The sequence below is a fragment of the Phalaenopsis equestris genome, unplaced genomic scaffold (assembly GCF_001263595.1).
Source record: "Phalaenopsis equestris unplaced genomic scaffold, ASM126359v1 Scaffold198954, whole genome shotgun sequence".
In the NCBI taxonomy this organism is placed as follows: Eukaryota; Viridiplantae; Streptophyta; class Magnoliopsida; order Asparagales; family Orchidaceae; genus Phalaenopsis; species Phalaenopsis equestris.
The window spans coordinates 823,679-839,794 of record NW_018218850.1 but is presented as its reverse complement, the minus strand read 5'-3'; positions in this window follow the sequence as shown (position 1 = coordinate 839,794).

Sequence of the window (16,116 nt, the reverse complement as noted above, 5' to 3'; positions counted from 1 at the left end):
GCAATATATTGAGCTATAAAGTTTTCTTATTATTTTCATATCTGTCATTTGATTGTGGAATAACTCCATCACTTGTATCAAGATTCTGCAAGAATATGAAGCCTCCTTGGTATATTCTCAAGTTGTTAAATAAATTGCAGTAGGTTTTAAACAATGGAAGAATGAAATTTAATCACATACACAAGGAAGGCAATGGTCCTGCACATTGTCTAGCTTCCATGGGAAGGAACACAAAACAGATTTCAAAATCTGAACTGGCACCGAAGGCACTAGATTTGGTGCATGAGGCTCCATTTTCTAGATATCTAGCACCAGAAGGATTAGAGTTCAGCACCAGAAGCGTAGTGGTTACCAAAATGACAAAGGAAGATCTGAAGGTAGTTTTGGGTGGTTTTTAGCGGGTTTTCTTCCTAGTAACTACCAAAAATTTAATTTTAAAGTTATTTAAGAGTAAAAAATGAATGAAGAGTCACCATTTTTAAAATCTTATGGCTTTCCACTCTAAAGAAACCACTAGGTTTGGAATTTTCAACAGGAGGAAGTTCTTCAATTTTGATGCGCAGAAGTCATAAGATTGAGTTCTTGTGAAAAAGAGATTAATCAAGGAGCAATGCTTTGTGAATCAAGGATTCAACATGTCAAATACTCGAGAGGAGGAGATAATTGCATAGAGATGCTGGGAAGTGCTTTGTTAGAACACTGTTGCAGTAGCAGTTCTTGTGGTCCTATGGTAAAAAAGTTCTATGCTAATTTTCATGGAATTAACCAAGGAGTCATCTATGTCCAAGGCAGGTGGGTACCATTTACTCTTTCAAGAATAAATTACATGTTTATGATTGAAAGTGTTGCGAGAGACAACATGGATGAACTCTATCAATTCCTTAATATTGAAGATGCAAATTGGGAGACAAGAGATAAAAAACATGCAAGTTTTTATTCATTATTTTTGAATCCTGCATCAAAGGAATGAAATATCTTTACTGTATCATAACTACTTCCTACTCTAGAAATCGGTAAACTGATGAAAAAAAATGTGATATTCAATTGTTGTATTCAAACCAAAAGACCTATTGACGTGGGTGCTTTAATTGTAAAATCTGTTTAGGGTTTGATTATAATATATATATATATATATATATATATATATATATTGGGAAAAGGAGCATTATTTGGCTCTCTACGTGTTAATCAAAAAGGCAATTATAAAGTCTAGGTAGTCAGAAGAACCCCCATATCTAACACCAAAAAAGATACACAATAATAACTCGTAAAGGGCTCCTCAACTTCATTACAACTCTACGCAAAATCACCAAAAAAATGGAAGACCAAAAAAAAAAAACATAACACAAAAAAAGTTGTATACCCAAAACATATATATGTATACCCAACCAATTAATCAAAGACAAAAGAGGACCTAAACCAATATCATTTTCATGAAAACTGAGAGCTGAAGCAAAAAATTTTGGATTCAAAGAAAAGAATGCACTCAAGACAAAGCAAAGCCTATAAGCTCTAACACCTGGCATAAAAAGTTAAAACAATCACCGAAATCCAGCTAAAAGCACAAGAGACCTGAACAAAATAAGTAGGATGTGGTCGAGACTGCATGTTGACTTCAGAACAAAATCTTGATCCTAAGCAATGAGGGCTCTCGAGATTAAACATATCCTGTAAGCTCTAACCCCTGCCACAAAAATATGTAAGACAATCACCATAATCCAGCCAAAACCACAGGAATCCTGATCAAAGAAAGCAGGAGGTGGTCGGGAATTTTTATCAGACATCAGAACTTTAATAAGAGCATTAACAAAGATTTCATCCTGCATCATCATACCCGAGCAACCATTCACCATCTAAAATAAGAGAAAAATATAAGACTGGTGCAATCGAGAGTAAAGCCAAGCATTAACACTTAATCAAACATGGCTCCCAAGAAAAAAGACTAAATCCTAATAAAGAGGACTTCAAAATTATCCCCTTTTAGAAGCCTTCTCAAAACACCATATGGTTGTAATCCAACCATAATATTTGCATTGCCCAATCTCGCCAACCAATCAGTAAGTTTATTGCCCTCCCTAAAAATGAAACTTAGGCGCACCCTGAGGTTGTTAGTGGATATAATGAACCAAATCCTATTAATAATGCTTACCAAGTTCCAAGGAGGCTATTGAGATTTAGATAGAATTGGAAAAGTATCTTATTAATGGGTTTATAAAGAATCTTTCCAAACCGAGAGGATGTGTTTGACCTAAAAAAACCTGAGGCCAAACCACACCATAATAATTTCCAATCATGCCCCAACCCTCTTTACCATAGTGGCATTCAAAAAATAAATGTGCATAAGCCTCATCATCTCTAAAATAAATGTAACATTTAGAAGCCAATCTCTATCCCTTTTACTTCAGAATATCATCTAAAGACAACATAGATAGGAAAAATCTACAAAGTAAGAAGAAATGGAAGAGGAAATATTATTGTGCCAAATCACATTCCCCAACTCCTAAACCGAGAAAGTGTGCAAATTTTTATATAGCATCTTGGTAAGAGATGTTTATAAACTGAACTTCCATGTAGAGACATCCCCTTTTGTTTTGATCACATCCCTTTTGTTTTGATCAATAGGAATTTGAGCAACCTTAAATGCATTATTACTGATGTGGGTTAATTTATTGTGTTAATTATGCAAATAGTTTTCAATATTACAAAATACACACAACATATACAACAATAAATATGCAAATTAATCTTAACAAAGATAATTTTACTAAAAACAGTTCTACCTTTTAAAATCTTTAAACTATCAAATTCTCTAAAAATAACGATAAATATAATGCAAGTATACGTATCGCTCAAGTTATAAAGAGCTCTAATGGAGTCCCAGATATCGATCCCACAAGGAAGTTGGAAATGCTTATAAGTAAATTCCTAAGATTATAATATAAACTATAATTTTAAACTACAAAAGTGAAGCTTCTTCTCTGGTTTTTTTGCTTCCTGGGAACTTTTCTCCTTAAGTTGTTGTCGAGGTACTGTTCCATTAGTGTGGAGTGTTGATGGCTGAACAAAGCAATGTGTATTTGGCCACTAAATTTGGCCAATTTGGACACTAATATTCAATGGGCAAAGGCTACCTTTGCTGATGTTGTTGGAAAAGGCTTTGACCCTATTAAAAATTTTGATGACTTGGTATTTCTTCAAAGCTACCATGAGGTGGCTAACCCAATCATTAAACCTTTGAGCAGGAAGAGTGGAAAAATGACCATTTTTTATAATGAGGAGGATAACCAAAGCCTGACTGAGAATTGCAAGTTTACTCTCATAGGCAAATTTCAGTTAGGTCATCCAAAAATGGAAGCTATAAGGAAGTTCTTTGATGGCATTAAACTTAAAGGAGCTTGAGAGTTGGCCTCATTGATGGTAGACACACTCTAATCCACTTAACAAGAGAAGAAGATTATGCTAGAGTCTTCTCTAAGCAAGTTTTACAGATTGAGGGCAACACTATGAAGATTCTAAAGTGGTCTACTAAATTTGATCCTAGAAAGGAACTCTCAATAGTTCCTATTTGGTTCAAAATTCTAAGATTAAAGCTTCATTTTTTCAATCATAAAGTGCTATTAACATTGGACAGGCTTTGTATAAATCGCTAAAATTGGATGTTCCAACTTTCAATTTATCTAGACCATCAGTAGCTAGAATCCTAGTTGAAAGGGACCTAACTCTCCCAGCAATTGATGAAATATGGTTGGGTACTGAACATAATGCGTATTGGAAAAAAATCCTTGCTGGACAAAAGCCTTACTATTGCTTCCACTGTTGTAAGTTTGGGCGCACATATAACAAGTGTTTTAAACTGCACCCTCATCTTAGGAACACTAATCATGGGGTCCCAAAAGATGTTGATCTGCCTGTGGAACTTTTGGTGGAGCTTGTGAGGGAAAGGGCAATTACTGCTGAGAGTTCTGATCATATCAATTCTGGATATAATGCCAAAGGTTCTGAAGAAATTTACCAGACCACCAATACTGCTTTGGTTATTGAGACTAAAAATGCAGACAAAAGTACAACCATCACTAGTCCTAATCACCATAATCTTCTGAATGCAATGACAGATAATTTATTCAAGGAAGAAGCTGGCCCCTCAGAAAGTCATCAAGAACCATTAGCTGTACAGGTCACAGCTAGCGTAGCTACTGCCCAGTAACCTTTTGTCTCTGAGCCCCAGAGTTCTCAGCTGGATGCTGGTGAGGTTGTTCATAAGGATTATCATTTGGACTATACCTTAGTTGATGTTTTACAGACTGCTTTGGTAGATGAATGGCAAACCCAAAAAATAAGAAAAAAGAAATAGGGTAACCAGGAATTAAACAATGTGAAGGGAGGAACATACTCACTTAAAGATAGAGAAACTCATATGGAAACAAAGGAGGCCATGGCAAGTTCTAGAAGGAGGGGTAAATCCATCTCCTTTACATGATGAACCTTTTGTGTTGGAATGTTAGGAGATTGGCACATCCTAAATCCTTTAACAAACTTATTGCTTCGAATAGGATGTATAAGTTTTGGTTTGTGGCTATTTTGGAGCCTATGGTTTCCAAAAACCCCCAGAAAATCCTTCGAAAATTTTCTGGCTTCTCTCGTTTTACTAATATGAATAATAAAATTTGGTTACTCCATAGACAGGAAGTTATGTGTCATATTTGGTGGGATCATCCACAATTCCTTCACATCAAGTTTATCCTTGGGGTGGACTGGCTACTTTTGTTTATGCTGGAAGCTCCTCAAGGGCCAAATTGAAGATGTGGGAGAGCATTCATGTTATCAGTAGATCCTGCAATTCCTTATGGCTAGTGGGTGGGGATTTCAATTACATTTCTGCCCCTACTAAAAAACTAGGTGGCAATCCACCTGATACCAAATCTGTAATAAACTCAATATCATTTTTTAAAAAATTAAATTTAATATTAGCTTGGCTGGCTTATTTGATCTTGGCGTTACTGGACCCAAGTTTACTTAGAGGAGAGGACCTTGAGGACCTTTATGGGAAAGATTGAGATTGGATAGAATCCTTATTAACTCTCTTTGGTTGAATGAATTTTTACATACATCTGTTCAACATCTTAGCATGATAGGATCTGATCATAGGCCATTACTTATCACTATTTATGCATCTCCAGTCAAGCATAAGTCTAGATTTAGATATCTCAACATGTGGTCTTCTCACCATGATTTTCTTAATCAAATCTCTTTGGGGTGGAGAGATTGTCACCACGTTAATCCTCTGATTAAATTATGGATACTGCAAAAGAAGACTGGAAAACAGCTGTCTAATTGGAACTGGACTATGGTGGGGGATATTAATTTGAAAGTAAAGGAGGCTGAAAATGAAGTGAATGATATGAAGACCAGGCTAGAAAAAAATCATGATACTGAAAAGGATTTAATGTTGGCTAATGAAAAGCTGATGAATGCAATTATTATGCAAGGGGAATTCTATGCTCAAAATACTGCTAAGACCAGATTCTCTGAAAGGGACAGAAACTCTAATTACTTTCATGCTTGCATCAACTATGGGAGGAAATGCAACACCATTCATAAGATTAGAGATCCCTCAAGGCACTGGATTCAATTTGAAGACTTAATTGCTACTAGTGCTATTCATTATTTCCAAACTCTATTCACTCAACCACCAGTCATCAAGCTTCCAATTCAGCAAGACTTATTTGATCAGAGTTACACAAGAAACCTGAATTTGGCTTCTATCCCAGGGGAATTGGAAATTTGGTCAGCCCTGACCTGCATTGACAGCTCCAAAGTAGCAAGCCCAGATGGATTCTCTGCAGATTTTTATAAGAAAGCTTGGAAGATCATTCATGGGGATATTATTGAGGCAATACAAAGCTTTTTTAGAGGGATGGATTTGACTAACTATTTTAAATGCTCTACCATTACCTTAATTCCCAAAAAACAACTCCAAGCTCTTTTGGGACCAGTTCAGGCCTATCAGTCTCACTAATGTGTTGTCCAAAATTGTTAGCAAGGTGATTACCAATAGATTGCAGCCTCATTTACATCATCTCATCAGTGAAAATCAATCATCTTTTGTTCAACGGAGAAGTATAATGTAGAATTTTCTCTGGGCTCAATAATCAGTCCTGGATTTGGGCAAACAGTGTAGAGGAGGGAATCTTATTTTCAAACTTGATAAAACTTATTTTCAAACTTGATATCCAAAAGGCTTATGATACCATACATTGGGAATTCATTGAGAAGGTGTTATCTGCAAGGGGATTCTCTCAATCCTTTATTTCCTTTATTCATAGGAGGCTTAATAACATTTATCATTCTATTTTCATTAATGGGAAGTCTTGTGGCTTCTTCACAGCTTATAGAGGCATCAATCAAGGTGACCCCATATCCCCTACTATCTTCATACTTACTTTTGATTACTTGTCTAGACTGTTCAATTAATGGCCAAAGCTCCTCACTCACTATATAGCCACATATTTAACATTGTTGTTAACCATTTAGCCTTTGTTGATGATGTTATTATATTTGCCAAAGCCACTAAACATGCTGTTAAATTGCTTTTCCAATGTCTGGAGAATTTTTAAAATCGCTCTGGAATGAAATTTCATAAACAGAAATGCCAAGCTGTGTTCAGCAAAAGGGTGAAGCAAGATATCAAGCATTGAATTTCAGATCTTACTAGCTTTTGCTCTAGTTCTCTTCCTCTAAAATACTTGGGGACTTTATTGCTCAAAGGGAGGACAAGGCAAGTCCAATTTGATGATATTATCCTAAAATTCTAAGACAAACTCAACAGCTGGTCTAACGCTTTCCTCTTCAATGGGGGAAGAATTACCCTCCTCAAAAGTATTTTGGTTGCCCTTCCATTTGATATTTTACAAGTTTTTGTTATGAAGAAATCCATCCAAACTACTCTTCAAAGAACTTTCAACAGATTCCTTTGGGCAGGCCAGAGAAAGCAGGTGCATTGGGTGAGATGGCAAAAAGTATGTGGCAGTGCTAAAGCAGGAGGGCTAGGGTTTAAAAGCTTCCAACATGATTTTCCGAACCAAATTTTGCAAACTTTGGGTTATGTTTAGAGCACAGAATTCCATTTAGGCTAAATTTTTGAAAGGAAAGTACTACAAAGATCTGCATCCTTCTCTTGTGACTAATAGATTGGGGGATTCAAGACTTTAGAAAAACATGTTAGAGATGAGATTTAAGGTTGAACAGCTATTCATTTGGAAAAACATGTTACAAATATCGAAGAAGAATGGAATGAGGTATGGAGCAGATCATCCAAGAAGATACTGAACAAGATCCAGTTTACATCAAAACAAGCCTTTTTTTATAGTCCGCAACATACCAAGCCCGAGATGAAGATTTCACCAGGAGATCCGTCATCGTTAAGAACAAAGAGCAAAAAGAAGAAGAGCATCACTGCAAAGATTTATAGCACGGGGGGGTAGGATAGGGGTTGCCTCTACTAGATTGGTTGTCTCGGATTCGAGGAAGAAAATCCTCGAACCCCTGACTTTGTATGATTATCTTTTTATCCTTCCGGGATCTTATGGCTATAATGATTGTGATTTCTACTATGTTTTAACTGTATCTAGTGAAAACGTAACTGATTATGATCGATCTAGCTTCGACCTCGATCCCTAAAATGATCCTCAAATCATACTCGAGTCTGATGAGCTCATTGTAAATGTCCAAAGAAGACATCAATAATATCGCTTACGATGGCACCGATAATGAGGAGCCAACTCTCGAGCATCATAGTTCATCACTTGTCATCAAATTAGATTTTTTTGACAAAGAGGAAAAGACACCAGAAGATTCCACAATGATATCTCAAGAAAGAGGAAAAGACACCGGAAGATTCCACAATGATATCTCAAGAAGAAGAAATCACAGAAGTTAACTTAAGGAGCAGAAAAGTGTTACCACCAAGAAGCACCTAGAAGAACTCCAACAAATAAAGGAAAACAGATAATGACTCGAGAAGAAATGTCCCTACCTTCACCAGCGGAAGAACCACATGATCAAGATAAAATCAGAGGATTATACAAAGTAAACTACAACGTGCTAGCTCATCTCAGGAAGTTGTCGGCCTGATTAAGCATCTACGACACTCTGATCTTGTCAAAGGAGATGAGAGAGTCTCTGGTTATAGCTTTGCTTGACCCAAAAATTTGCTTAGCTTAGCTGGCCAGCACATCCTCAGATGAAGTTTGCTCATTGAAAGAACAGTCAGGGGTAACCTTCACAGATGAAGACTTGTTGCTCGGTACTGCTGACCACAACCGCCCACTCTACATCTCTGTCAACATCAGCAGATTTGTGTAATCCAGAGTTTTAATGAATCCGTCAACATCAACAGATTTGTGTTATCCAGAGTTTTAATGAATCTTGGGGCATCTCTTTACTTGATGATTCTATGAACATTGGTGTATTTGGATATTGAAGCTCAAGAGCTTACGACCGATAAAATTATGTTAACAGGATTCAACCAAAAGGGAGAAAGAGCCCTCAGATCAATTACATTACTTATGAAGGTTGGAGAACAGTAACAACCGCTAAATTTCATATCATCAATGCGAAGACCTCTTTTAACGCTCTATTGGGTCGACTATGGATTCATGAGCACAATATGGTTTCATCATCTCTACACCAGTGCATCAAATACTGAAAAAATGGTCAAGAAAATTGCATCAAGGGAGATCTACAACCATTTTTAGTGAATGAAGTTGGTATCCATGAAGATGCTGCATACTATGCGCCTCCAAAGAAAACTGTCTTCTCGCCCGTGATTTTGACAAACAAAGATAAAGATTCAAAAGAATCACAAAGAGGAGGCCATTCAACTCCGCTTCAACAATCTTCCATCACTCCTTTACAGCGAGATGGTGAAAGGCCATTTAGTTTGCGCACCTGAGGTCGAGGTCGGGGATATGGACAAGGAAGGATAAATTTAATGGCTGAACGGACTAGGCCAACTATCAACATTGATGAGGAAGACAGTTTTGAAGATGAGATAATGATAACAAGACGGAAAAGACCTCAGTACAAGATATCCCTAGAAGATACAGAAAAGAACGAATATGAAATAATGTATGATCGGATAAACCACTATGTGAATGCTATGACCCTTACTCTGATTCTCCATGCAAAGGTTGAGAGTTTAGAGGTCAAGGAAGTCCACAGTGTTGGTTCCAAGCTGATCAAATTTTACCGTGCTTCTATCTCTACTGAGCTTGAAAGACATGTAAATTTGCATGTTGATTCTAATGAATTAATGGAATTGTCTTTTGGTTACTTCTCGCCTTGTGTTCAAAAGTTAATTCAACAGGGACACTTACCAATACAAATACCAAAAGATAAATTTTAACCTTTTAAAAAATTGTGGAATGGTAAAAGTCGAACTCCAAATTCAAAAGAGGGTCTTGGATTCGGTACAGTCGGACCAGTAAATGATTCTGAATTGTGCATGGTTATTACTTGTGAGTCAGAAGAGGATTGCCTTGATATAGGGGATGACTCTACTAATCGGCCAATCAAAGATGCTCCCCCAGAGTTTGAGGAGGAAAGTAAATCTACCATTGATGAATTAAAAGAGATTAACCTCGGGACTGAAGAACAACCCCAACCTACATTTATAAGTTCTCTACTTAATGACAAAGAATCTGCAAAATTGATCAAACTATTAACAGAATTTAAAGATTGCTCCGCATGGAGCTACGATGAAATGTCAGGACTGTCCGCAGAAGTTGCAGTCCATAAACTTAGGGTGGACAAGAATATAACCCTAGCAAAATAAGCTCGCAGGAGAATGCGTCTCAAAATAGAGCAACAAGTTATCGCTGAGGTGAAGAAATTAATAGATGCCAACTTTGTTAAAGAGGAGCAGTACCCCACGTGGTTGGCCAACATGGTTGACCCCACGTGGTTGGCCAACATCGTACCTGTTAAGAAGAAAAACAGACAGATCCACGTTTGTGTTGATTTTAGAGATTTGAACAAGGCCTGTCTGAAAGACGAATTTTTAGTGCCCATACCAGAGATGATGGTGGATATCGCTTCAACACATGAAATTTTCTCTTTCATAAAACACATGAAATTTTCTCTTTCATGGATGGATCATCGGGATACAACCAAATCAAGATGGCTCACGAGGATGCAGCGCTTATAGCCTTTAGAACATCGATTGGAATCTTCTACTACACAGTGATGTCGTTCGGCTTAAAGAACGCCGGAGCAACATATTAGCGTGCAATGACGAAGATTTTTGACGAACTCATTCACAATCAAGTAGAAAACTACATGGATGATTTCGTCATCAAGAGTAAATGAAAAATAGACCATTTGTATGATTTGAGGATCGTGTTTGAACGGTTAAGGCGCTATGACCTAAAAATGAATCCCTTAAAGTGTGTCTTTAGTGTTACTCCTGAGAAATTTCTAGGATTCATTGTCCCTCATCGGGGAATCGAGATCGACCCAGATAAGATTAAGGCTATCTTGGAAATGCCTCCCCCTAAAACCTTCCTAACTTGGAAATGCCTCCCCCTAAAACCTTGAAACAACTGCGTTCCTTCTAGGGGAAGTTGGCATATCTGAGATTTTCTATTTCTAATCTCTCAGGTAGGTGTCAGCTTTTCTCGGCATTAATTAAAAAGGACGCCAAATTTATTTGGGACAAGAAATGTCAGCAGGCCTTTTAGGAAGTTAAACATAGTTTAATGACACCTCCTGACTTGGCAGCCCCTATCCTAGGGAAACCTCTGATACTATATACCACGACTTTAGATGATTCTCTCGGAGCCCTCTTAGCCCAAGTCAATGATGATGGCAACGAAAATGCGCTCTACTACTTGAGTCGTCGCCTAATACCGACGAAGATAAGGTATCCACCTATTGAGAAGCATTGTTTGGCGTTAATTTTTCCTGCTCAAAAGCTTAGACATTACATGCTTTCTCATAAGATTTCCCTAATTTTGAAAGTTAATCCGTTACACTATCTGATGATCAGACCAACACTTTTCAGATGTTTAGCAAGATGGCCAATGATTTTATTACAATTCGATATAACTTTTGTGCCCCTCCGTGCTATAAAAGGACATTCCACGTTTGTGTTGATTTTAGAGATTTGAACAAGGCCTGTCTGAAAGACGAATTTCTACTGCCCATACCAGAGATGATGGTGGATATCGCTTCAACACATGAAATTTTCTCTTTCATGGATGGATCATCGGGATACAACCAAATCAAGATGGCTCACGAGGATGCAGCGCTTATAGCCTTTAGAACATCGATTGGAATCTTCTACTACACAGTGATGTCGTTCGGCTTAAAGAACGCCGGAGCAACATATTAGCGTGCAATGACGAAGATTTTTGACGAACTCATTCACAATCAAGTAGAAAACTACATGGATGATTTCGTCATCAAGAGTAAATGAAAAATAGACCATTTGTATGATTTGAGGATCGTGTTTGAACGGTTAAGGCGCTATGACCTAAAAATGAATCCCTTAAAGTGTGTCTTTAGTGTTACTCCTGAGAAATTTCTAGGATTCATTGTCCCTCATCGGGGAATCGAGATCGACCCAGATAAGATTAAGGCTATCTTGGAAATGCCTCCCCCTAAAACCTTGAAACAACTGCGTTCCTTCCAGGGGAAGTTGGCATATCTGAGAATCTTTATTTCTAATCTCTCAGGTAGGTGTCAGCTTTTCTCGGCATTAATTAAAAAGGACGCCAAATTTATTTGGGACAAGAAATGTCAGCAGGCCTTTTAGGAAGTTAAACATAGTTTAATGACACCTCCTGACTTGGCAGCCCCTATCCTAGGGAAACCTCTGATACTATATACCACGACTTTAGATGATTCTCTCGGAGCCCTCTTAGCCCAAGTCAATGATGATGGCAACGAAAATGCGCTCTACTACTTGAGTCGTCGCCTAATACCGACGAAGATAAGGTATCCACCTATTGAGAAGCATTGTTTGGCGTTAATTTTTCCTGCTCAAAAGCTTAGACATTACATGCTTTCTCATAAGATTTCCCTAATTTTGAAAGTTAATCCGTTACACTATCTGACGATCAGACCAACACTTTTCGGATGTTTAGCAAGATGGCCAATGATTTTATTACAATTCGATATAACTTTTGTGCCCCTCCGTACTATAAAAGGACATTTACTAGCAGACTTTCTCATTGCACACTCACTGCCAGCTGGGTCCTCTCTCAACCACGACTTACCAGATGAGCAAAAACTACAAATGGAATTATCTAGTGCACAACACTGAGAAATGTACTTTGATGGCGCTTCATCAACTAGAAAAGATAAATGGTCGGACACTGTTATACCAGGCAAAGCAGGGATTGGTTTGATCTTTATCAAGCCAGACAAGGGTATGTTGAGGTTCTCATACCACCTAACAGAGTTGTGCACAAACAATGAAGCAGAATACGAAGCTTTAATCCCCAAATTGGAAATGGCAATCTCAATGGATATAACAAGCATTGCCATCTACGGCGACTCCCAACTTGTCATCCAGCAAGTTGCCAGACAATACAGAATTTTGAAACCAATATTAGCAGAATACCATCGGTACACAATGAAGCTCTTGGAGCAAATCCCTGATCTGACTTTCTACCGGATTCCTAGGAGAGATAATGCCCATGTCGACGCTCTAGCAAAACTTGCTAGGGAAATGGCGTGTCCCCCGGAGGATTCCATTGAAGTCACAGTGCAAGGAAGACGAGTCCTGTCTCGGATTGACTTCAAAACTCTATACAAGCTTGGAAAAGAAGAAACAATAAATACAATTGCAGACATCAACAAAGATTAGTGCAAGCCATTAATAGAGTGTTGAAAAGTCTGAGGCACACCACATCACAAGAAGGGTCACGTCTTACACCCTGGTGGGAAACGTTCTCTACAGAAGATCATTTGACCAGATGTGGCTGCGGTGTTTGAGCCGAAGCACAAAATATTGTTAAAGAGGTATATGCCAGAATGCGTGGCGCTCACCAGTCAGGGTCGAAAATGAAAATGAAGATCAAAAGACTCAGATATTATTGGTCAGCAATGATGTCCAATTGCATGGATACAGCCAAAAAATGTCACCAATGTCAAGTGCATGGTGTGGTCTTACATGAGCCTCCAAATGCGCTACACTCAAATGCTGCATTGTGGCCATTGAAGTGTTGGGGAACGGCCATAATAGGTCCGATAGACCATCTATATTCCAAAGGACACAGGTTTATACTTGCCGCTACAGTTTAATTCTCCAAATGGGTAGAGGCAGTACCGTTACGTGAGGTTACGAGATAGCACGTCCTTCAATTTTTCATCCTTCAATTTTTCAAAAGCCAAGTCGTCTACCGTTTTGGAGTACCGCAAAGAATAATTTCCGACAATGGGACAGCTTTCAAAACCATAAAGATCAACATATTCATTAGAAGACATGGGATAGATTGGAGATACTCTACAATTTACTATCTCAGAGCAAATGGTCTGGTCGAACCTTTCCACAAGACACTGGTACAGATTTTGAAGAAAACACTGGATTAAAACAAAAAGTATTGGCATAGCAAACTGTTAGAAGCCTTGTGGGCCTACCGAACGATTTTCACGACCCCCACTCGGTGTACACCCTAAGTACTCGTGTATGGGGCCTAGGTCGTGCTACCGCTAGAAATCCAGACACCATCTCTCAGAGTCGTTGTTGCCAACCAACTCACAATGGAAGAAACCAAAAAACTCAGACTTGAAGAACTGGAGAGTCTCGAGGGAAAATGACTGAAATCACAACAATATTTGGAGCTTTGCCAAGCAAAGATGGTACAAGCCCATGACAAATTGGTCCGCCCAAGGACATTCAAAGTTGGTGACCTCATACTTGTGCTCAAAAGACCTATTCTTGCACGCCGCAAAATAGGTGAAAAATTTGAGCCAACTTGGGAGGGACCATTTGTCATTGAAAGGGTCTACGCAGGAGGAACCTACCAGTTAGTGGACTTCCGGGGTGAAAGACCCATGTTACCAATAAACAGACGATATCTGAAAACTTATTATGCAACCTGATGTCGTTTGCCTCTTCTTGCTTTGAAACTTTGAAACTTTGATTATTTTAGGGTTATGTATGTGACGAAATGTCTATGACGAGGTCCAAATTTTGTAATTAACCTCAATATAATGAAAATTTTGAAAAAAAAATATTTTAAACTTTAAATTTTCTTCTTTCCATTTTTAATTAAATAAAACTCATACATAAAATTCTTCAAACACATAACAAACTAAAATTTACTTTAATGTATACTTTGTTTTTTTCTTGTTCATGTCAATCTTTGTCCAAAATTTTAAAGTTTAAAAGCCAATTATTTTTTTCTTGTTCGTCTTGACATTAATCAATTCCACTACGTCCATTAGAGGACCTTCATAGTCAATGTCAACCTGGTTGAAATCCACGTTGAAGTCTATGGTACCGCCTCGCGACGCCATCTCATTTAATGCGAGGTTCCAGCTATCCTGGAAAGCAAAGATCAGCCACTGATGTTTTTTCTATCGTCTGGAGAAAAATGTCGGGACAACGGCTGATCTTTGTTTTCCAGGATAGCTGGAACCTCGCATTAAATGAGATGGCGCCGTGAGGCGGTACCATAGACTTCAACATGGATTTCAACCAGGTTGACATTGACTATGAAGGTCCTCTAATGGACGTAGTTGGATGCAAAGAGAAAGAAGGACTTCCTTCACTACCGAGAGTGACCACTAAAGATAATCTATCACGCAAGGGCAAGAACATGATAACAGAGTGAGATCTGATGGAGTGGCCTAGCCGTCTGTCCTCCATGGTAGCCACACCTGCTGGAGGCTTAATAGCCGCCAATGATAAACGACTACCAAGTACTCTGCTTTGCAGGACATGACGCAGGAACGCCATTCGCAAGAAGCAGAGAGCTTTTCGATGACAAGAACACAAACGTCAAAGAGAGATAAACAACTTGCTCACCCCTATTCCTAAGGCGCACATTTATGATCCAGACCTGAAAGAAACTTCTTTTAGCTTACCCACCACGGAAGAAGAACCAGGGTTTGCGATAGAGTCAGACACACTTTCAGTTTCAGATGTTTTGTTCAAGGGTTGCCCGACATGCAATGTTGAAATACCAGCCTGGACATCAGCCACGGGCGCATTTGTAGAATGCCCCAATTGCAAGGTTCTGCATCTACAGCGTTTTAGTACATTAGAAGAATACACTTCAAGCACAAACGAGTCTCAGACTCTAGATTTCATGATGGATGAACCTTCTGTCCTGCTGGGGCTGGAACAGTATGTACCGTGGAGCCCAGTGTCGTACATCCCCTTAGAGGCCGAGTCTCATATTCCAAATCAACCAGCACCAGTTTGGGTTCCCACCGATGCTCGAAGGAAGGAACGCCCGCGACAGCTGCCAACCCCTGGTATGGTAGAGTACTACAAGATAAGCAGAGTAAATAAAAGACAATTTGAGTTCTATGAAGAATTTCAGAGAAAGTTCATCAATAGACTGGAAGGCCTAGCATTGTACACTAAGGTTTTCTCTGAAACTGATGAAAGAAGCATTCTGGACTAGATCTTCGATTTAAGAGATAGAGGTCAAGCGGGCCTTCTCATGGAAAAAACATATTCTGAGCCAAAGAAGTGGATGAGAGGGTAGGGAAGAATCACCATCCAATGCGGCTATTGTTATAACTTCACGAATGACAGATAGAAGAATCCGCCTCAATCCTCAAATATGTCCAAGTGGATCCGTTGCAACCAATGATAAAATGGATGATCAAGAGAATGGTCAAGTGGAATATTCTGCCTGCTACTTGCATTCCTAATGGTTGCATCATTAACATTTATGAAGAAGGTGATTGCATTCCCCCACACATCGACCATCATGATTTTGTGAGACCTTTTTGCACGGTCTCATTCATGAGTAAAAGCAATATTCTATTTAGGAAAGAAATCGATATCATCAGCCCTGGTGAATTCAGAGGTTCTGTGGAGATTCCTCTTCTAGTCGGTTCAGTTCTTGTTCTCAAGGGCAACGGTGCAGATGTTGC